At 35.1% G+C, this 25,360-nt stretch overlaps 1 pseudogene; it reads right to left on the reverse strand.

The window, feature by feature from the left end:
• Positions 1 to 5,308: 5,308 nt before the first annotated feature.
• Positions 5,309 to 5,831, reverse strand: LOC125099014 (ribosomal protein L18-like; annotated as a pseudogene).
• Between the last annotated feature and the right edge of the window lie 19,529 nt (positions 5,832 to 25,360).

Genomic DNA, 25,360 nt, shown 5'->3' on the forward strand with positions numbered 1-25,360 from the left:
TTGACTTATTTCGCTAAGCATGATACCCTCTAGTTCCATCCACGTCGTCGCAAATGGCAAGATTTCATTTCTTTTGATGGCTGCATAGTATTCCATTGTGTATATATACCACATCTTCTTTATCCATTCGTCTGTAGATGGACATCTAGGTTCTTTCCATAGTTTGGCTATTGTAGACATTGCTGCTATAAACATTCGGGTGCATGTGCCCCTTCGGATCACTATGTTTGTATCTTTAGGGTAAATACCCAGCAGTGCAATTGCAGGGTCATAGGGTAGTTCTATTTTCAACATTTTGAGGAACCTCCATGCTGTTTTCCAGAGTGGTTGCACCAGCTTGCATTCCCACCAACAGTGTAGGAGGGTTCCCCTTTCTCCGCATCCTCGCCAGCATCTGTCATTTCCTGACTTGTTAATTTTAGCCATTCTGACTGGTGTGAGGTGATATCTCATAGTGGTTTTGATTTGTATTTCCCTGATGCCGAGTGATATGGAGCACTTTTTCATGTGTCTGTTGGCCATCTGGATGTCTTCTTTGCAGAAATGTCTGTTCATGTCCTCTGCCCATTTCTTGATTGGATTCTTTGTTCTTTGGGTGTTGAGTTTGCTAAGTTCTTTAAAGATTTTGGACACTAGCCCTTTATCTGATATGTCATTTGCAAATATCTTCTCCCATTCTGTCAGTTGTCTTTTGGTTTTGTTCACTGTTTCCTTTGCTGTGCAAAAGCTTTTGATCTTGATAAAATCCCAAAAGTTCATTTTTGCCCTTGCTTCCCTTGCCTTTGGTGATGTTCCTAGGAAGATGTTGCTGCGGCTGACGTCGAAGAGGTTGCTGCCTGTGTTCTCCTCGAGGATTTTGATGGATTCCTTTCTCACATTGAGATCCTTCATCCATTTTGAGTCTATTTTCGTGTGTGGTGTAAGGAAATGATCCAATTTCATTTTTCTGCATGTGGCTGTCCAATTTTCCCAACACCATTTATTGAAGAGGCTGTCTTTGTTCCATTGGACATTCTTTCCTGCTTTGTCGAAGATGAGTTGACCATAGAGTTGAGGGTCCATTTCTGGGCTCTCTATTCTGTTCCATTGATCTATGTGTCTGTTTTTGTGCCAGTACCATGCTGTCTTGATGATGACAGCTTTGTAATAGAGCTTGAAGTCCGGAATTGTGATGCCAATCAACGAAACGAGGAGCTGGTTCTTTGAAAGAATTAATAAGATTGATAAACCCCTGGCCAGACTTATCAAAAAGAAAAGAGAAAGGACCCAAATAAATAAAATCATGAATGAAAGAGGAGAGATCACAACGAACACCAAAGAAATACAGACAATAATAAGAACATACTATGAGCAACTCTACGCCAACAAATTTGACAATCTGGAAGAAATGGATGCATTCCTAGAGACATATAAACTACCACAACTGAACCAGGAAGAAATAGAAAGCCTGAACAGACCCATAAGCAGTAAGGAGATTGAAAGAGTCATCAAAAATCTCCAAACAAACAAAAGCCCAGGGCCAGACGGCTTCCCGGGGGAATTCTACCAAACATTTAAAGAAGAACTAATTCCTATTCTCCTGAAACTGTTCCACAAAATAGAAATAGAAGGAAAACTTCCAAACTCATTTTATGAGGCCAGCATCACCTTGATCCCAAAACCAGACAAGGATCCCAACAAAAAAGAGAACTACAGACCAATATCCTTGATGAACACAGATGGAAAAATTCTCGCCAAAATACTAGCCAATAGGATTCAACAGTACATTAAAAGGATTATTCACCACGACCAAGTGGGATTTATTCCAGGGCTGCAAGGCTGGTTCAACATCCGCAAATCAATCAATGTGATACAACACATTAATAAAAGAAAGAACAAGAACCATATGATACTCTCAATAGATGCTGAAAAAGCATTTGACAAAGTACAGCATCCCTTCCTGATCAAAACTCTTCAAAGTGTAGGGATAGACGGCACATACCTCAATATTATCAAAGCCATCTATGAAAAACCCACCGCAAATATCATTCTCAACGGAGAAAAACTGAAAGCTTTTCCGCTAAGGTCAGGAACACGGCAGGGATGTCCGTTATCACCACTGCTATTCAACATAGTACTAGAAGTCCTAGCCTCAGCAATCAGACAACAAAAGGAAATTAAAGGCATCCAAATCGGCAAAGAAGAAGTCAAACTATCACTCTTCGCAGATGATATGATACTCTATGTGGAAAACCCAAAAGACTCCACTCCAAAACTGCTAGAACTTGTTCAGGAATTCAGTAAAGTGTCAGGATATAAAATCAATGCACAGAAATCAGTTGCATTTCTCTACACCAACAACAAGACAGAAGAAAGAGAAATTAAGGAGTCCATCCCATTTACAATTGCACCCAAAACTATAAGATACCTAGGAATAAACCTAACCAAAGAGACTAAGAATCTATACTCAGAAAACTATAAAGTACTCATGAAAGAAATTGAGGAAGACACAAAGAAATGGAAAAATGTTCCATGCTCCTGGATTGGAAGAATAAATATTGTGAAAATGTCTATGCTACCTAAAGCAATCTACACATTTAATGCAATTCCTATCAAAGTAACATCCATTTTTTTCAAAGAAATGGAACAAATAATCCTAAAATTTATATGGAACCAGAAAAGACCTCGAATAGCCAAAGGAATATTGAAAAAGAAAGCCAAAGTTGGTGGAGTCTTTTTCTTTGTGAAGACTTTTTTTCATTTATTTCAAGATCATTACTCAATGAACCATTTTTTAATGAAAATATTTATTTATTTATTTGAGAATGAGAGAGAGAGAATAGGTCAGAGGGAGGGAGAGGAGAAGCAGGCTCCCCACTGAGCAGGGAGCCTGACATGGGGCTGGATCCCAGAACCCTGGGATCATGACCTGAGCCAAAGGCAGATGCTTGCTTAACTAACTGAGACCCAGGCACCCCTGAAGCATTTTTTATGTTGGCTGTGATTTATGATTAAAACCCTTGTCAGATATTTCTAACATTTGTGTCATCTTGGTGTTGATATCTGTTACTTTTTTTACACAGTTTTTTTTTTTTTAATTTCCTGGTTCTTAGTATAAAGATTGATATTCAATTGAAATATAGGTATTATTTTTATAATCATTATATGAGGCTTTTGTATTATTTAAATCTTATGTTTCAGCAGGTACTGTGTTACCACTCCAGAGAAGAGAAGTGAGCACCACCTAACTTCTGCAAGATATGTGTAAGTCCAGGTTTTCTATTTGACCTTTTTTGACACTGGAGGGGCAGAAAGTAGAGAAACCTTCTCTTTGGTGGGTGAGTTTGGTAGTGCATGTCTCCACTGAACTTTCTTTGATACCACTGCAGAAGAAAGGGGGAGAGGTCCTTTTTACCACTGGGTTGGGTTGAAGTTCAAGCTCCCTAAGTGGTCTCTCTTGATTGTGAGGGAGGGAGATATGCAGGGATGAAACCCATAGCCTTTCACTCAGTTTTCTCTGAAACTACCACAGTAGAAACTGGGACACCTCATTGCATCTGAGCAAGGATGGAATCTAAGCTCCCCACTTGGCCTTTTCTGGTATGTGTGGGTGAAGCTATAGTTTCTCGGTGGTGTTTGTTCAGAGTAGAGTGATTATTGTTTAAAAGTTGCCTACCTTTGAGGGTGCCCATTCCTCATTCTTTGACTAGGAAAAGTAAGCTTCCATGGTCTTCTTATCTGTGCCTGTTGGTGTTTCCACATTGGTGGCTTTTCTGAACTCAGTATGAGAAGTATGATAAAAAACAAAAAACAAAGCAAGGAACTCTATCATGTCATTTTTCAAGTCTCTTATTTTCTGTACTTTTCAGAATCTGTTTATATTTGTTTTATATAGGATGTCCAGGTATTTCAATTATATTTAACAGGAGAACTAAGGAAAATATTTCTATTCCATCATCCAACATTTACTTACACTTTTTTAAAGATTTTATTTATTTTTTGTCAGAGAGAGAGCACAAGCTGTGGGAGTGGCAGGCAGATGGAGAAGCAGGCTCCCTGCTGAGCCAGGAGCCTGATGTGGAACTCAGTCCCAGGACCCTGGGATCATGACCTGAGCTGAAAGCAGATGTTTAGCTGACTGAGGCACCCAGCCATCCCTAACATTTGCTTTCTGAAATAGTTTTGCAGAACAAGATATTTAACAAGTTGTTAATTTGAATGATTTTATTAGTGTTTTTATTTCAGGACTGCTTTATTTTTTTCTAACATATATTATTAACTTTGATTTGTAATGATGACTAACCATGTAGCTTTTAAAATTTGTTTATAAAATTTCTTTTACAAGCACCACAATTCTCAAAACCACTGTTTATTTTATAAAAAGGTTTTTAGATTTCAACCAAAGTCTTATAGACAGGCCAATAATGAGCTTAATTTTATAGACCTATTTTGTGTATGGAATCATTGGTTTATACGTTAACACTTTATTCCATTAACAGGAAGTTTCATAATTACAGTACTAATTTCTTAAGCCTATTTCAAATATGATATTCAAATTTGTTCTCTCAGGTTCAATTTTGTGACTTTCAAAGTAAACTCCCATTGGATTAATCTGAAAGTAGGGAACTCTGCTATAATTTAAAAAAACATCAATACCAAGTTCTTTCATATTCTCTAACTCTAAATACATATTTAATTCATTGGTGAAGAATGGAAAATTTAGCCACTTTTTAATTTTTAGTTATTAGAAAAGAAATAGGTACATAAGGAAAAAAAGTATTTGCCTACTATCCCTATTTTCACACATTCAAACTGAATTCATTAACTAGGTTTTGTACTGTGCTCCTTATGAATGCTTCAGCTGTGTAGGCCCTCACTTTTTTCATATTAAGATACCAAAGGAGTAGGATTTGTTATCAGAACTTGTTGTCAGTGGGAATTATGTAATGCCATTCTAGCAACTTCAGCAAAACAGTATTTACTTTTTCTTTCTTTCTTTTTTTTTTCCCCTCCAGGGGTGCCTGGGTGGCTCCATTGGTTAAGCATATGACTTCTGCTCAGGTCATGATCTCACTTGGGGATCCTGGGATGGAGCCCCATGTCAGGTTCCTGTTCAGCAGAGAGTCTGCTTATCCCTCTTCCTATACCTCTCCCTTCCCCGACTGGTGTGCTCTCTCTCTCTCTTTCAAATAAATACAAAATTAAAAAAAAATTTTTTTTCACTACTCTCCCCTTCCTACCCCGCCCCCAGCATCTAAGATCTTTTTAATAACAAGGCAGGATCTGTGGTTAGTTTTAGTACTAGGTGGCTCTGCAGCCTCTGGTGGTGCTAAAACTTCTGGCCCTTAGATTGCAAATAGAGTATTTTGTGGCTGTGCAGGGTTCCTGGGGCCTTGCTGAAAGGCCTGGATACCTCTCAGCCCTTGCCTGGACCAGAGAGCAAGATGGTACCATAGCCCTTCAGGGACTCCAGGCCAACTGGTCAAAGGTAAAGCTTTTGCACCAACTTTGAGGATGCAGCTCCAGGCACGACCGTTCATGTGCAGTGTGCACACCTTCAGTTTGGACACCTCCTGGGCATGCATATCATCAGTTATGGTACCTACAACAGCAGCTGTTTTGATTTCCCGGTCAGGTAGCTTCATCCTCTGGATCACCCAGGATTACATCTGAGGTAGCCAGTTGCTGCAACATATGAACAACCGCTCTAACCCAAATCACCTAAATGTGGAGTTGGTTTATCCAGCAAGAAAGCTGTACAACTTGGCCAACAATCTCAGGTAGATGTCCTGCCTCTTGGGCTCCTGGCACTGAAACTTTCAGTCCTTGTTGTGGTGGATATTGATTCCCATGATGGTGCCTCCTTATCAGCCAGGTCTGGAAAGAGAGAACTGAAAATTTTCATGTTTTTCATGAAGATACTTTTGAAAAGTGTTGGTAAATAATTTGAAGAATATCTCAATTTGAGTTTGCTTGATTTTTTTGGGGGGTGGTGGTGATTAGGCAGGGACAATAAAAGAGGCATTACACAAAAGTGAAGCATCTTTTTCTATGTCCTTCCAGGTGCATGATATCAGTATAATTTATTTTGGTTATGTTAAACATAATCTCTTGTTTGACATAGTGTCTACCTGGTTTCTCCTTTGTAAAGTTAGTATATTGTCCCTCTTTCCAAACCCTATTCCTTAGAAGTGAGTTCTATTTCCATCCACATTCAAGGCAGGTGGATTAATGTCCACATTCTGAAAAGGAGAATTTCAGAGAATTTGTGGAAGTATATTAATACCACTACAATATGTAATACATTATTTGTGGGAGATATTTTGATGTTACCCAGCTATCATTTTTCTATTTAAAGTTTTGCCCACCAGTTTTAGCACTTATTAGTGGATCTTGGCAGCACCTATTATCATATGGTCTTCCAATAGTGATTTTCTATTTTTCTTGTTTCTTCCAAAATTAATAATTCTCCTGTAAGGAAGAGTTGTCCCCTCTCCCTCATTTATTTATATCAGTATGGAGTCATGAATAATTATTTTACACTTTAAGGTTATAATTTAATATGATTATCTTTTCTTTTCTTGTTCAAATTCTTACAGTTTTGGCCATTGGGAACTCTTTCATAGTGACTGTTGTGTCGTTTTGACCTAACTTCATCACCTGCTGTTTTTTGTTTTGTTTTGTTTTTTAGCATCTCCTTACTTTCTTGTACTTACAAGATGCTCTAAGCATATCTCATTTTTTCCCCCTATCCTAGACTTAGAATCAGCATTTCCCTAAGGATCTCTCTTTGCTTTAGTCAAAGAATGGTATTAGAATAACAGTAGCTGGAACTTAAGGAGTTTTCATTGTTACTGGGGTGTCACTTCTTGTAAGCGTATTTGGTAAGGAACCTAGAAATATAAATATGTCTGCTAAGCCACACATGTCTACAGTTATTTTTGGATCCCCCTGTTTTGTGTGTGTGTGTGTGTGTGTGTGTGTAAGATAAAGATGAGTTCATACTGATATATCTTACTCTAATCCAGTTTTACAGGATTCCTCTCAGCATCTTCTTCCTCCTTGTTCCTTCTAAATTCTTTATCCAAGAGCAAAAACTGAACTCTCATACACTACCCTGCATTTACTTGTTTGTTCAACACTGTAAAATAGTGTCAGAATTTACCAAGTAGAATGCAATATTTATGCACATATTTTGTCTTTAGACTTACACATCTCTTCCATTCCCAACATTTTGGTTGATTTTTAAAGACTTTCAGAGGGTAATGTTCCCTGTTTGTGATGTACAGTTGTATGGGACTTGACAAGTGAATGAGAGTATATGTATCACATCAGTATCACTCAGTTCCTTAAAAAGTCCCTTGTATGATATCTTTGTTACCAAACACTTCAATCTTCCAGAACTTCTTATATTCCTATTTCATATTCCTTCTTCCTGAAGAAATCCCTTCCTATAGAATATGTCTGTTGGCAAACAATTCTCTCAAATTTTGCTTGAGAGAGTGGCTTTCTGAAAACTGTCTCTTGTAATTCTTATCTTTCTTCCTCTGTAAATAATAATCACGCTGGTAATGCCTACCCCTCAGCTTCCCTTCAAGATTTTCTTTTGGTCTTTAATTTGCAGAGGTTTAAATATAAACATGCTCTGGGGCAGTGTTTGTTTGTTTTGTACTTATTCCTTGATGTTTTCTGAGCTACTGTGATTTGGTGCCTACCATTAATTTCATTTTCTGAGCCACTTCTTTTATTGTCATTTATTTCTTATGCTTTATTCTTTCCCTTTTCTCAAGCTAGGAATCTAATTTGTTAAACTGTTGATATTTTCCCACAGCTCTTGGGTTCTTTGTTGATTTTTTTTTTTTCACTTCTTTTTACTTTTGCATTTTATTTTGTAAAATTTCTATTAACTTGTCTCTAAGTTCACTAATAGTTTCTTCAACTGTGTAGAGTCTTCTGATAAGCTTTCAAAGAAATTATTTCTGTGAAAGTGGGTTTTTTTTTAATTTAATTTTTTTTTAATTTTTGATTTTTTTATTTTGATTTTTTTAAGATTTATTTATTTATTTGACAGAGAGAGATCACAAGTAGGCAGAGAGGCAGGCAGAGAGAGAGAAGGAAGCAGGTTCCCTGCTGAGCAAAGAGCCTGATACGGGGCTCAATCCCAGGATCCTGATATCATGACCTGAGCCAAAGGCAGAGGCTTAACCCAATGAGCCACCCAGGTGCCCCAATGTGTGCTTTTTTTAAAAAATTATGACATTTCCATTTATATAATTTTTGTAGTTTCCATGCATTTGCTGAAGCGATTTACATTTGATGTTACATACTTTCTACTTTTTCCATTGGAGACTTTGACATATTATTATTATTTTAAATCCCCTTTCTGTTAGTTTCACTATCTGTTAATTTGATTTTGATTCCGAAAATTGTTTTGTCTTTAGAATGTGTTTTGTCTTGCCTTTTGATATGCCTCATTATTTTTGGTTGAAAACCATGTCTTATATAAGGCAGTAAATACTGAAGTATATTTGTTTATTTTTTTTAAATTTTTTATTTATGTTTAAAAATGAGTATGACTTTCTTTCTGTTAGCACTTTAATGTGGGATTTCTGTTGATATAGTTAGTAATTGGACTGAGTTTGAAGTTTCTTATTGTTTTAGTTGCCCTCAGTGTTCCAGAGCCTTCAAATTGCTCGTGTGATATCTTGTGTTTATGGAGTGAGTTAATCTGCCAAAGGGTTTATGTTTGCTCCCTGCGTCTCTTTGGGACTCTTCACTAGGTTGTGGATCTTTCTTTCACACTGCTCCCCAGGGAGAATCTGTCCTTAACAAACAATACAATGTTCCCAGCTGCTATGTTTTTTTTCCTGTACTTAGTAGTGCAGTGGTGGGGGATTAAGCCTGCATCTTTTGAAATTTATTTAAAATGTGTAGGCCAATATTCCTGTTGGCTTACATGGCATTCATCATCTACCAAATATGTTGAGTTGTATTTCCCCCTGCAGGCATCAAGGTCTCTCCAAATTACCTGTAATTTGTTTGCTCTGCAACCTAATCTTTGGGCAAATTATGAATTTGTACTTAGTCCAGCTTTCCTCCTATTGTAAGAGTGGGAACTATATTCTTACCAGGTTCTTATATTTCTGAGATAAAACGTGAAGTCCACCAAGACATCTATTTTTATTTTGTCAAATACTGAGCATGCTTTATTTGCCCAAAGATGTGCCTCCTTTAATTTTATTGGTCTTAGTCAATGATGTTGATATGAATTCAGTCATTTAGCCTGGAAGCCTAAAGTTGTATTTGATTACTTTCTGTCTATATCTTTCATCCCTACATTCAAAATATTTCTGATCTTTGATAATTCATTTACAGAAATACATTTCTACTTTCTACTTCCAGTTTTAAAAGTTATATTTATATGATGTCATTCCCAAACATTTATAGGGTCCGCTGTTTCTTCCAGTGGTGTCTCCATACAACAATTCATTATCCATCCATCTAGTGAAACTTTTCAAGATCAAATTTTGGTTATGCTGCATTCATACTTGGTGTTTTTAAGGGATTTTTAAACTTAATTATAACATCTAATGTATCTAACATAGCATGCAAGTTCATAGTAGACACTGATTGGAGTGGCTTATTAGTGTCCAGAGACTCATCCATGGACTAAATCTGTGCACTCTGATCTTTTTCTTCTGGTAGTTGATGACCTAGGTATCAGACCATTCTGGACAAATAACAGTCTCTCTAGTGAGGTGAAGAAATACTGATGGAAAAAAAAAAAAAGTGAAGTTCTGCAAATTATGTCATCTTAATATAGAATGACAGTTTTTTAGAATAAAAGAGAACATTATTACTTTAGGATGAAATTATAAACTGACCAAATTGAGACAGTATTAAGCCAATCTTACTCTAATACCAGTATAGTTGAGAGAGGTCCATGAATCCATGTTACCATTACAAAACCTCTCTTACTCTGTCCCTTGAAATGTTTGTATGTTCAATCCCTCTGCAGTTTTCAAGATTACTCAAATGTGCTTTCAATGTATTAAGGTTAATTGAGTACATAGTTTAATCTATGTTTGTTCTTGTTTTTTCTTCAGCTACCCAAGTCACTCAATTTTAGTTCATGCTTGAGATTCTTGTTTTGCTAATATGATGATACCTTGATCCTCTGTTAGATCTGGAAATAAACCTTAGTATTACTTAGTATTACTTAGTATTAAGTATTAATACTTAGTACTGAGTATTACTTAGTATTACTAGTTCATCCTCATAAAGACCAGAGATTTTCCTTTTTTTTTTTTAAAGATTTTTATTTATTTATTTGACAGAGAGATCACAAGTAGGCAGAGAGGCAGGCAGAGAGAGAGGAGGAAGCAGGCTCCCTGCCAAGCAGAGAGCCTGATGCGGGGCTCGATCCCAGGACTCTGAAATCATGACCTGAGCCGAAGGTAGCGGCTTAATCCACTGAGCCACCCAGGCACCCCCAGAGATTTTTCTATACCAAAACGCATCATGTTGTTTATGAAATCATCTCTCACATAGATTGCATTCATGATCATAATCCCCTACAGGGTTCTATGAAATTGTTGAAGATTATTCTACTTGTTTATTGATGATTTTTTGGTCTGGCATGATTTATCAGTCAGAGTCCCAGCAGGACACAAAGGAAACCCTAGACTGAGATTTAAAGATTATTTAATGGAGTTATTGTAAGAGTGTAGGAAAAGTTTGTGGAATTAACATGTTATTTCTGGACTAACTACAATATGAATTTATTATATCCTTGGGCTTGAAGGGCAGGGGGAGGGAATGGTGTTATTGGTGCCTTATGAGAGCTGGAGCTGTGCAGGTAGAGCAACTTGAAAAGATGAGTCATATGACATGATGGATTAGGACAAAATAGTTTCCTCTTCTCTTGTTTCCCAATATTCTCCTTGCTAGAACTAAGGGCATAATGGAAGTATGTGATGCAGTATGTCATAATCATGTCTTCAGGGCACAGAAGGTATAAAAGTTAGACAAAATATATGATGATAAGGCAAATGGAAAATAACTACATACCTAGAAATTTCTGTTGCTTAACCTTGTAAGTCATGGGTTTTAATACAGTCAACATTAAAAGTAGGTCAAATTTTCTTTGAAATTTCCACATCGCAGGGATTAGGTTTGGTTTTAAGCATTGTATCCCTTTTGTCTATCCTGCGTATTCTGTCCTGGTAGTTAACTAGAGAATTGAATACAAACAGCAGATATGGTCCTGTGATCCTCTGTAGCAAATTTCAGCAACCTGGAGATTGCAGAAGACATGATATGCTAAGGATACATAATATCAAGGCAGAGGGAAAATAAATAATGTATTTGTAAATATTATAGGGGTGTATAGGTAAGTGAAGGCCCTGAATAGATTTTAAGAATGGAAAAGTGGTAAGTACCTGAAAGTCTTCATATTAGCTGTTTCAGTGAAAATTGAGGAATTAATCAGGGTTGAAAGAAAAATTATAGTGAGAGAGATCATAAAGTTCAATCTATTGGAAATCAAGTAATTCAAATAACATGTTTCATAAATTTCTGTAAAGCTTAGTTTACTCATTCTTTATATTATATATATATTTTTATATTATTATATATTTTTCCCTTAATTTCATAGAATAGCCCTGTGATTTAAATAAATAAGATCTGATTATAGAATAGATGTAAATTGAGTGTAAAAGAATGAAGTCTCTGGAGTCAGAATGCCTTGCATCAAAGAGCTTATCACTTTTCTTATCATATGATCTCAAGAAAATTCACATAAATTAAAGCTTTATATGCCTAAGTATTGTCATTTTGTTGGAAAATGGAGAAAATAATATTAATTCACTTCAAAACACAAAAAACACAGATAAATTTGCTAGGTTGAGAGTAAATGACAAATAATTATTCTCACATTATTTTGACATCAGGGAGAAAATTTTAAAAATAGAATAATTCACTTTTGTCTGTGAAGCAGTAAGCTTTTTGATTTGCCATCTCAGAAAAGTAGAAAGTTAGACAAATTATATGAAATTAGTTTTTGGGTAATTGGGACCACATGCAGTACATAACTGTGCTTCCAAGAAAGGAATTAATCATTGTAAAGACAGATTTAAATATAGATACAATTTACAAACTAAGATTTAAGAAGGAGAAATCTGAACAAACCCCAGTATTCTTTCTGAGTTAAGGGATAATAACATTCTGGGGGATTCCAAGGTGTCAATATTTTGTGGGATAAAATACCAAAGAGAAGGAATTTCTACAAAGAAATCCCCAGAACCTGAATGGGGTAACCTTGAGTCTCTGGCTGAACATACATCTGTGAATGTGTAAGTGAAACTACAAATCTTGAGAGTTAAAATCTATCAAAAAAGAACAACTTTAAGGATCAGATGAACAATTTTCAGAGTTCATAAAGACTGAACATTTTTGAAACCTCATGATCCAGAGTGGAGAAACCTCACTGAATACATAAACATTTAGTAGATGTATCAGAAGTCTCATATAATAGTAATGCTTAGCCAAGATACAGACTACTATAGATTTGTCCTAAAGAAAGCTTAATAGCTATTCTGAAAAACATGTAGCTGGTATACAAGTGACTTAACTGCAGGCCAGAGTTAGTTCAACACTTTGTAAAACATGTTCACAGAAAGAAGTCAACAAAGATAGCACTCAAATAATGTGTCACACATCCAATCAAAAATTAGTAGACATGGGGTGCCTGGGTGGCTCAGTGGGTTAAGCCGCTGCCTTCGGCTCAGGTCATGATCCCAGGTCCTGGGTTCGAGCCCCACATTGGGCTTACTGCTCAGCAGGGAGCCTGCTTCCTCCTCTCTCTCTGCCTGCCTCTCTGCTTACCTGTGATTTCTCTCTGTCAAATAAATAAATAAAATATTTAAAAAAAAATTAGTAGACATGCCAAGAAGCAGAAAATATAAACCAGAAACAGAAGAATAGTCAGTGAATAGAAATAAAAAATAACTAAATAAAGAGCAAACACAATAGAATTAGAAAATGAGAATTTTATATTTTATATTATAAATACTTTTAAATGCTCAAAACTTTAAAGGAAAACATAAATATAATAAGAAGAGAAAATTGAAGATGTAGGAAAGAAGTGAATGAAAGTTCTAAAATAAAAATATAATATTTGAAGTAAACATTTTTCCTTTAAAGAATTATTAACAGATTTTAATTTAAAAATTATTATTTAAAGAATTAACTACAAAAGAAAAAACTAGATTAATGAACTTAAAATGAACAGACACTCAAGGACATGAGGGACAAGACAAAGAGGTCAAGGATGTGCAACTGGAGTTCCAGGAAAGGAAAAAAGTGGTGAAGAAAACATGTGGCAATAATGTGCTGGAATATTTTTCAAATATGATGAAAATTATGAAATAACACCTCAGCAAAATTAAAAAAGCAACAAAGAAAAAAAAAAAGAAAAACGTTAAAACATGCCATAATTAACTTTTTGAAAACCAGTAATATGGAGGACATAAAAGGAATAAAAGGAAAAAAAGGATATATTTTTAAAATTTTTTTATAAACGTATAATGCATTTTTATCCCCAGGGGTACAGGTCTGTGAATCGCCAGGTTTACACACTTCACAGCACTCACCATAGCACATAACCTCCCCAATGTCCATAACCCGACCCCCCTCTCCCAACCCCCCTCCCCCCAGCAGCCCTCAGTTTGTTTTGTGAGATTAAGAGTCACTTATGGTTTGTCTCCCTCCCAATTCCATCTTGTTTCATTTATTCTTTTTCTACCCCCCAAACCCCCATGTTGCATCTCCACTTCCTCATATCAGGGTGATCATATGATAGTTGTCTTTCTCCAATTGACTTATTTCACTAAGCATGATATCCTCTAGTTCCATCCACGTCATCACAAATGGCAGGATTTCATTTCTTTTGATGGCTGCATAGTATTCCATTGTGTATATATACCACTTCTTCTTTATCCATTCATCTGTTGATGGACATCTAGGTTCTTTCCATAGTTTGGCTATTGTAGACATTGCTGCTATAAACATTCGGGTGCACATGCCCCTTCGGATCACTACGTTTGTATCTTGAGGGTAAATACCCAGTAGTGCAATTGGTGGGTCATAGGGTAGTTCTATTTTCAACATTTTGAAGAACCTCCATGCTGTTTTCCAGAGTGGTTGCGCCAGCTTGCATTCCCACCAATAATGTAGGAGGGTTCCCCTTTCTCCGCATCCTCGCCTGCATGTCATTTCCTGACTTGTTCATTTTAGCCGTTCTGACTGGTATGAGGTGATATCTCATTGTGGTTTTGGTTTGTATTTCCCTGATGCTGAGTGATGTGGAGCACTTTTTCATGTATCTGTTGGCCATCTGGATGTCTTCTTTGCAGAAATGTCTGTTCATGTCCTCTGCCCATTTCTTGATTGGATTCTTTGTTCTTTGGGTGTTGAGTTTGGTAAGTTCTTTATAGATTTTGGATACTAGCCCTTTATCTGATATGTCGTTTGCAAATATCTTCTCCCATTCTGTCAGTTGTCTTTTGGTTTTGTTAACTGTTTCCTTTGCTGTGCAAAAGCTTTTGATCTTGATAAAATCCCAATAGTTCATTTTTGCCCTTGCTTCTCTTGCCTTTGGTGATGTTACCAGGAAGACGTTGCTGTGGCTGAGGTCGAAGAGGTTGCTGCCTGTGTTCTCCTCAAGGATTTTGATGGATTCCTTCCTCACATTGAGGCCCTTCATCCATTTTGAGTCTATTTTCATGTGTGGTGTAAGGAAATGGTCCAATTTCATTTTTCTGCATGTGGCTGTCCAATTTTCCCAACACCCATTGAAGAGGCTGTCTTTTTTCCATTGGACATTCTTTCCTGCTTTGTCGAAGATGAGTTGACCATAGAATTGAGGGTCTATTTCTGGGCTCTCTATTCTGTTCCATTGATCTATGTGTCTGTTTTTGTGCCAGTACCATGCTGTCTTGATGATGACAGCTTTCTAATAGAGCTTGAAGTCTGGAATTGTGATGCCACCAACTTTGGCTTTAAAGAAAGATATTTTTTATATAAAGAAGGATAAATGTAAGAATTTTTTTAAAGTTCTCATCAAAAATAATAGAAGCCAGATGAAAATGAAATGACACCTTTAAAATGCTGGAAGAAAAGAAAAACTATCCATGTAAAAAATACCTGAGACTATAAAATAATAAAATCATTTTCAGATAAGCAAAAGCTAAGAGACTTAGTCTCCAGGAGAACAGCACTATAGGAAGATTTGGAAATCCTAAATTTATAAATGAATATAAGATTTTTTTCTTATTTTAAAATTTTAAAATTATTTGTAAATGTTTAAAGGAAAATAAATAAATTATATTGTGGATTTTATATCATGTGAAAGATAAAATTTATAATCACAGTAGCATAGGGAACAGCGTAGGAAATTGAAATATAGATTTAAAAGTTAAGAATTAAAACTTTCTAACATCACCATAAATTACATCGTAAGATCATAAAATATCAGCTGAAACTAAACTGTAGGAAGTTAAAATCACTGTTGTAAAAATTAGAGTTACCATAGAAAACATAACAATAAAAAGTACAGCTGAAACTCTGGTAGTGAATAAGGAACTTCTTATTCCAAAGAGAAATGAAATAGCAAAGTGCACACATGGCATATAAAACACAAACACCAAATGATTGAAATGAGCCTAATAATAGCAATAATTATTTTGAGTGTAGATAGTCTAAATGCAGAGGGAAAAGGCAAGACTGTCATAATGGATAAAAGCATTGTACAAAAACCTTCATTTTGCATATCAGAACATAGATAAGTTAAAAAAAAAAGCAATAGGAAGTGTATCTATATAAAAGTGAATAATAAGAAGACTAAAGCCACTGCTCTACTGCTCTCAGAAAAAGTAGACTTTAGGACAAATACATTTTCACATATAAAGTCAATATTTTGTAATGATAAATAGGCATGTGACTAATAACAGAGTTTCAAAATACATTAAGACAAATGGATAAACTAAAAAGAGAAATAGACAAACCAAATACTGTGGGTAGAGACTAAATAATCCTTTCTCTATAAAATAAGACAAGTAGAAAGAAAATCATAAAGATATAGAAAATTTGAACTACATTGATCAAAACAAAACAAACAAAACTGACCTAACTCACATTTATAGAAAACCCTATTCAACAACAGCATAATAAAGATTTTTTGACGTGTACATGAAATTTTCACTAACATACATGATATGCTAAGACACAAAACAGATGTCAGTCATTTTAAAAGGGTTGAAATAATAGAAAATACATTCTTTGACATCAATGGAGTTAAAATAGAAACCAATATCAGAAAAGCATCTGGAAAGTGTTCACATATTTAGAAATTAAAAATTTTACTTCTAAATTAATTAATACTGGAAGAACAAATCATAAGAAAGATTAGAAATTACTTTGACTGAATGAAAGTAAGTAGTGTGTCAAATTTATAAGAGGCATCTAAAGCTGTGCATTGAGGGAGTCAAAAAGCTTTAAAGACTTGTTTAGTAAAGAGGAGATACTAAAATAAATGACCTAATCCTTTATCTTAAGTATAGATAAAAAATATCACATTAGGGACACCTAGGTGGCTCAGTTGGTTAAGCTTAAGCATCTGCTTTAGGCCCGGGTCATGATCCCAGGGTCCTGGGATCAAACCCTGCACAGGGCTCCTTACTCAGTAGGGAGCCTGCTTCTCCCTCTCCTTCCACTGCTTGCCCTGCATGTGCTCTCTCACTCTGTCAAATAAATAAGTAAAATATTTTTAAAAATCTTAAGAAAAAGTATACATTATACCAATAGTAAGATAATAACAAAAACAAAAATGGAAATTAATAAAATAGAGAAAGTAAAATATAATGATGAAACCCAAACCCACCCAGCACTCTAAAAATTATAAAACACAACTGAAATAAGTAAACATATATAAATAAATGGAGAGATATACTTTGTTCATGACATAAAAGGCTCAATATTGTTACGATGTCATTTTTTCCCAATGTGATCTATGACTGAATACAATTCCAATAAAAACAAAAATTGGAGGTCCCCCCCCAAAAGGGACAAGCTTACTCAAAATTTGTATCAAAAGGCAATGGACCCAGAATAGCCAAAGTAATTCTGAAAATGTCAAAATGAAAAGATATTACTTAATTTTAATTTTACAAAAAAGTAACAGCAATCAAAGCAGTATTATTGACAAAAGAATAGATGTATAGATATATGCATATTTGCCAGTTAGTTTTTTCTTTTAGTGCCATGGAAACTCCAAATAGGAAAGGTAGTCACTTTAAAAAATGGTATGGGAACCACTAGATATCCATATTAAAGTAAATACAGACAAAAATGGAAACTTCCTCACTCCACATGTAATTGTATCATGGACATAAACATAATAGCTGAAATGATAAACTTCAGATAGAGGGCATAGGAGTTTGCTAGTTTCACTGTGTATAGGCAAGTTTCCTTATATAAAACAAAAATAGGTGGCCCATGAAGATAATGAATTAATAAATTGGGGTTAATCTAAATTAAATGCTTGTCCACTTCAAAATACATCTCTAAGAAAATGAAAAGTGAACCACTGACAAAACAATCTATTTACAAAGCATATAGCTAACAAAAGACTTTATGCAGATTATACAAAAACACCTGCAATTCAGTAATAAAAGAGACATTTACATTTTAAAAAGAAAAAAGTTTGAAAAGACATTTCAGAAATAAGTTATCTGAATGCTAATCGGCACATGAAAAGAGCTAAACACGATTAGTCATCACAGAAATGCCCATCTTCTACAACTACTAAAAATGAAATGACTGAAAACACAAGATATTAAAGTAAATGTGCAGCAGTTGGAACTTTCATATATCGCTGATAGGAACATGATATTGAACATCAAGTTTGCAAAATAGTTTAGCGATTTCTTGTGAAATTAATCCTACAATTTACCATTTGGCCCAACAATTCTTATAATTGTCTACCTAAAAGAAGTGAAAATATATGTCCACACAAATACTTCTATAAAATGTTTTTTTTTTTAAAGATTTTATTTATTTATTTGTCATAGAGAGAGAAGCAAGAGTGAGCACAGGCAGACAGAGTGGCAGGCAGAGGCAGAGGGAGAAGCAGGCTCGCTGCCAAGCAAGGAGCCCGATGTGGGACTCGATCCCAGGACGCTGGGATCATGACCTGAGCCGAAAGCAGCTGCTTAACCAACTGAGCCACCCAGGCGTCCCTTCTATAAAATGTTTGTAAGAATTCTATTTATAACAGCCCAAACCTGGAAAATAAAGCCCAAATATTTAACAGGTAAGGGGTAAATGAACTATGCTGTGCCCATGCTATAGAATGTGCTCATGAGTAGAAAGGAAAGAACTTCATGGACTGAGCAAAATGAATGACTAAGATATTTTCCTTAACAAGAAGAAAAGTGTACCCTGCCGACTGTAGGATTTCATTTTAAATAAAGTCTAGAACAGGAAAATCTAATCTAAATTGTGTTAGATGAGGGTCAAGCCTGGATAAGAGACTTTAACTGAAAAAGGCAGGGGAGACACATTGTATGGTGGTGCAGTTATTCTAATCTTTCCTTAAAAATGCATTAAACTATACAATTGATAAAGGTAAAACTTATCACTTGTGAATTATACTCAGATAAAATAAAGTGTCTAGCATTCCCCAAACCCAGAAAGATACTTAGGTACAGTATTTCTTATTAATGAAAATAAACACAAGGCTCTATGCATTTATATTCATGCAAACTATACACTCACATAAAAATATATGCATATATGTAAGTACCTACATATTATTTGTGTTGAAATTATGTTAGACAAAATATTCATCAATTTTTCTTCTAAGTAATTTTCTGTTTTACTATAATTAGCATAGAAGCTAAATAATAGATAAATTGAACTGCCAAAAGTAATTTTTAGGTAGAATAAAATAATTACACTGGCTGCTCAGGAGGCATCAAATTTACACCTGTTTTCTTCAATGATTTTCATTGTGATTATTTTGGGGTTTGATTTCTGATTTTGCTTCCAGGAAAATCATATAGAAATTTGGGGTGCCTGGGTGGCTCAGTCAGTTAAGCATCTGCGTTCAGCTCAGGTCATGATCCCAGGGTTCTAGGATCTAGCCCTGATGTCCGGCTCCCTGCTCAGTGTGGAGTCTGCTTCTCCCTCTCCCTCTGCCCATTCTCCCTACTTGTGTGCTCTCTCTCGCACTCTCTCTTAAATAAATAAATAAAATCTTTAAAAGAAAGAAATTAGAGCTCTTCAATTTAAAAATTATTACATTACTCTAACAATGCAACACTGATGCCATGAATTGAATGGGCATAACTATATCTTTTGGATGCTAAACTAAAACATCCAAAAATAGTTTTCAGAAAGACCCAAAATAAGAAGATTTCACTTTAACAAACTTTAACTTAATACTTTCCTGAGTCAGTTAAGATAGTGACTTTCATATATTGACTTGAATGAAGAGAAGCATTGACAAATTGCTTCCCATTCTCATTTCTCAATCCCAATTAGGGCTTACACCCACCTTTGTGCCATGGCCAAATTTGATAAGCAAGCAATTAGCTTCCTGAAATCCTCTGGAAGATTAACCCATTGGATAGAGATAAAGACAGAGTCCTGGCATTTGCTTCATCTTTTATCTATCCATATAATAATGGCTAAAATATTTCAACCATGTATATAGTGTCACAAAACATTAAGTATACAAATATTTTGAGACTTATGAGAAACCATTTTGAAACAATACATCATTCATGTCATTCTAATTTATTGGTACAATAAGGATGATCTACAATATTCATATGAGGTCAGTCTACCCTGAACCCTTATGGATAATTGTTTTTTTTTAACTTGTCCTAGTATCCAGAATGGCACATTTAGCCTAATTTAAAAATGCAGGATACATGGGGAGCCTGGGTGGCTCAGTGGGTTAAAGCTTCTGCCTTCGGCTCCGGTCGTGATCCAGGGGTCCTGGGATTGAGCCTCGCATCGGGCTCTCTGCTTGGCAGGGAGCCTGCATCCCATCCTCTCTCTCTGCCTGCCTCTCTGCTTACTTGTGATCTCTATCTGTCAAATAAGTAAATAAAATCTTTTTTAAAAAATACAGGATACAAATAAAAAAAAGCAAGAATGTAACTTTCTTGTCCTCTTGGTCACAGAGTATCTTTTTACTAACCTGTTGCAGATTTGGCCTGGAATCTATGTTGTGGCTTCTAGAATAGTTATTAGAGTTTACCTTATGTAGGGACAACATTTATTTACCTCAGTCTTCTTGTCCCTCTCTCATTCTCAATCACTCTTCAATGAGTTTACAGAGCAATTGGACCACCATCTACAGGAAGTCCTGGAAATTTGAAGCAACAGGAGTTCTGGGCTAAGGGACAAAGTCAATCAAAAAAGCAAGGTTCTTGACTCCTGTCTCTTTAATTCCCCCTCAATAGGATAATCCTACTGTACTTAGGCTAAAAACCAACAACCAAAAGTACCACACCATTCTCAAACAGTAAGCCTCTACATTTTTGTTCTATTCTCTACGTGTATAATTTCAATATCCTCAGACCTCAAAGCTGTTTCCTGTATATTCTTGCTTGTATCGACAGGCTTCCATTATTCTTTATAAATATTTGTAAAACAGTTTCTCCTTGATTTCCCAAACAGTATATTTGACATAATTGAAGAATATAGGATTAAAAAATAAAAACATGAGGCTCAGATGATCTAATAATGTTCATGTATCCATTGTATATGTGAATACCTACATGTAAAATATTTTATATATTTATAGAAATAGATATATTTTTATATATACACAGAGAATATGTACTTCTAAAATTTTTTGACTTAATAAAGACTACAGCATGTTAACTTTTTAAAATTCACCATACAATAAATGTCACATTTCAATGATGTTCTTAAACATAAAAAAGTGCTCTTATTTCTATAAGATGCGCATAAACACATATGCAACACACTGAATATTATGACTCAGATTTCACACTTCAGTAATTAAATAAATACCTTTGAAAAGATGGTGTTTTTTTCTGGTTGCAAATCTTTTAACTGAGGGCTCTTGTGGTTAATAATGGACGTAAATGGTGTCATGGCTATCTGGGAAAAAGAGGGAAACATATTGTTACAACAAACTGGTGGGTGTTTTTAAAATTCACTACCAGTCAAACTGGGATCCCCCCATGAATTGTAAAAGCTGGAACAGGCATGAACAAGGAAGATATATGTTTTAATTAGAATTATTCAGAGAAATGGAATCAACAGGGTACCTATCCATCATTTCTGTATCTCTGTATCTCTGTGTCTATCTATTTATGGAGAGATGGTGGGTGAAAGAGAGAGAGATTGAGAAAGAAAGAGAAAGAGACATTTTAAGAGAAGGGATTGTGGAGACTGGCAAATTCATAATCTGCCCAGCCTACGGGCCAACTAGCGAAGAGTTGCAGTCTGAGTCTTAAAGGAGTCTGTTGGCAGAATTTCTTCTTGTTTGTGGAATGTCAGTATTTTATCTTTTCAGGTCTTTAACTGATCAGATGAGGCTCACCTACAACAGGGAGGATAATCTGTTTTAATCAAAGTCCAGTGTTAAGTGTTAACTCAAAGTTAAGTATTTATTTCATCCTAAATAGATAAATAAATAAAGCCATCATAGAAACATTTAGAATAATATTTGGCCAAATATTTGGGCATTGTGGCCCAGTCAATTTGACACATATAATTAATCATCACAGCAGGAATTTAGCTACCAGAAATTGTATGCAGAATGAAAGCTTAATTTAGAAAGAGTGAACTGGAGCCCAATAAATAACAACCAGGCCATGTGACACACCAAAACTAATAAATCTCCATAGCTTTTTGGCCATGGGTTCAGTGTGACAACTGGTATGTGGTAGATGGTTCCATCTACAGAAACCAAGCTAATGATGGTGTTGGCTAGCCTTATAAGGAAAAGAAGCTCTTCAAGATTGTACAACATGCTGCTAGTGGAAAAACTAGGTATAATCTAGATAACAGGCAGCATGAACTTTCACTTTCATAATCATCACACCTAGTCTCTGGGTAGATTGAAACTGTTTTTCAACAATTTTGGATGTAGACATTTCTTCTGGATACTTCTGTTTCTGTATTCATCTTAAAGGAAAAAAATCAAAATAAGCAAATTTTATATTAGACTGTTGATAAAAAAATAAAGAGAAGTACACACACAGACAAAGACACACACGCGTACACAGTCATCACTGTTGAAAATAGATTGACTATATGTCATAATACTGGAAAATTTTCTCTAACTTTGTTGTCCAAGTGGCATAAACTCATGAATATAATTGGTAACAAATGAGATAATTGCCATCTTATTCAAGAAGACAGAGGTTGGGATTTTATTAGCTGGTGATTCTAAATCTGTAACAAAATTTTGCCAGCTGGCCTCCGTCCCTCCCCCAACCATGACAATACATGCTGAAGCAATCTGAATCTGTTAACACCACTTTCTAGTTCCATTTGAGTATGCAAGCATACACGAGTATAGTCAGAGACTGAGGAGATAAAAAGAACGTGTGAGAGACAACTTGTATTCATTCTTAAAATTACTGCATAACAAATCACCACAAACCCAGTATTTTGAAAGAGCTCAAATGTATTATTGCATGGTATCCATAAGTCAGCAGTCTGAGCATGGCTTAGTCAAGGCCCTTTTCATGGTCTTCACTGAAATCAAGTTGTTAGCTGGAGCTTTGGTGTCATTTGAGGCTTGAGGTCTTCTTCAAACCTCACTGGTTGTTGGCAGAATTCATTTCCTTGCAGGTGTATAAGTGATACCTTTGTTTTCATGCCCCTCCCCTCATGACATAGCTGTGTCTTCTAAGACATAGGGAGAGTCTCTTTTGCTTCAAGTCCCTCTAACCCTTTTAAAAGCTTACCTGGTTCGTTGAGACATATCTGGGATAATCTCCTTTTATATTAACTCAAAGTCAACTGATGAGGGACCTTAAATACATCTGCAAGATCCCTTCTGCCAAATAACATCACATAACCATAAAAGTGCTACTCCATATACTTACACATCATAGTAGGAAATTAATAGGACTTGTACACTTTGACACAATTATCTTGGGAATTCTGCCTACCACATCAGGGATGGAGGAATTCTGGAATTCTGGGAATGGAATATGCAGAGGAACTAATGTACTAATACCATATTTGGGGAAGGAGGTGGCAACAGCAACCTGCCTGGATTTTCCAGGACAGATGTAATCTTCCTTGTGTCATAGAACCTGGCAGTGAGCGCAAAAAATTGGTCTTCAATCCATTAATGTGCTGCAGATGAAAGCCTATGGTATATAGCTAATCTCCACCCAGATCCAATTTGAGAAGGTAAAGGTACCAAAATCAATTGTGAACTTTTTAGGGATTTATTCAGTTCTGTGTTTGTTCTTCTGGAATGTGTTTATTGTGTTTGATTATTGGTTCATTTTATGACAAATCGTTTTTTAAATGAAAAAAAAAACCAGTCACCAAAGGACAAAAATCTGAAAGCTAAACAGAGTAATAATAGTATATCAAAGTGATATGAATTTTTTTAAATTGAAAATATTTGAACAGTCAGCAATCACAGAAAGAAATATCTGAACTTAAGCAGAGCCTCCTGAAAATATAGCTGTCTTTGATACCCTTACTCCATCCCCAGTGGGGGGAGTTTCCTAATTTGGAAAAAGACTGACCCCCTGGCATCAAAAAATGTGAGGTCAACTGGCTGATCTTGGTATCAAAAAAGCACGCTAGCATCTCCTGTGGTATCCAATAGAAGTTCTACTCGCCCCTTGTTAAGCTGACATAGCTGACATATAAATCTCTAACTCTAGGTATTCAGCAAGTGAATTACTCATTAGAAAATGACTCCCATGAGCACAACACCTAAATAAATGTTGCCTTTCTCCTGTTAATCTATTCATTGTCATTTAATTTGAAGGACCTCAATCAGTAGACCCAAGTTCAAAGAAGAAAAAGTACTTTCTGGCAACACACTTATGTCAAAAAAATATACATAAATTTAGGGCAGTGATAAGTTGCCTTTATAGAAAGGAATTATCATATATATAGTCTTGGTGAAAATAACTTCTGAGTGTAATATTCAGAAAATAAAAATAAAACTTTTATAATAATTAAAACAATTACAATTAAAGGTCAATAAAAGTTAAGAATTCAATAATGGCAACTTTCTGTTAGAAAAACATAGTCAATAACGAAAACACCTAAGTAAGATGAGAAGTTTCTATTCTAATATTTTTTAAGTGGATTTTCCAGAACATTGGCTTTTAGAGATGGCTTTTGGAAAAGAAAAAGTGCATATCTAAAAAAGATTTAAGAGGCCCTACTAATGTATTTCTCTTCTTGAAAAGTCACCTTGGTATTTAGAGGGTTTAAGAAACTCTGAGATAAAGAATCCTTTTTAACTTTGCTGCATCCAGTGTTTTCCAAAATATTTGATCAAAAAACCCATTTTTGGTTTGCACATAATATCTCCTACTCTATTTTTCAGCTTATAAATTTTATTTCTACTCAATTGTGCAAAAATGCTACTCTCTTATAGTGAACCAAACAACACAGAATATAATTATAATGATGAACATCATTTATTATGTAAGTAATTTTATAAAATTAGGATATGATGCATTTATTTTTTCAACAATTGTTTCAACAACAATTGCAGTGGTATATTGACAAAAACTGCTTCTGTTAGCTGGAAGACACTGAATTCATAATTTTAGCTATCAGGGAAGACCTGGGTGAGAACATCAAAGTTAAACCTGAGAAGTGCATCTTTAGAATGAGAAAGAAAGAAGAGAGAGTGTCAGAGAGACAGAAAAAGGACAGAGTGAGAAAGAGAAATTAAATCTCTGTTAATAAAAGTGAAATTGAGGGAATCTAAAAGTGGTCCCAAATTATTTCTTGTATCTCAAAGGGGGAGATATTTTTCGTTCATATTTGGATAATTCTAAGATAATATATATACATATATATATATGTATATCCCTGGGTAATAAATATTTATTAAATTATACCAGAATTTAGAACTATAAGAAGTATCTAATACTTAAATAAACCATCAGAGATGATGAGAAAACAAATAAAATCTAATCTATACTGTCAATAATACTGACAGTAATAAACAGAAATAATCAAGACAAAATAAGATACTATAATTCTGTATGTTTTCTAATTTAAAAATGTTAATAATCTGTTTCCTACTAACAAATTAGATTAAAAAATAATTATTGATACA

Source organism: Lutra lutra, chromosome 4, assembly GCF_902655055.1.
Source record: "Lutra lutra chromosome 4, mLutLut1.2, whole genome shotgun sequence".
In the NCBI taxonomy this organism is placed as follows: Eukaryota; Metazoa; Chordata; class Mammalia; order Carnivora; family Mustelidae; genus Lutra; species Lutra lutra.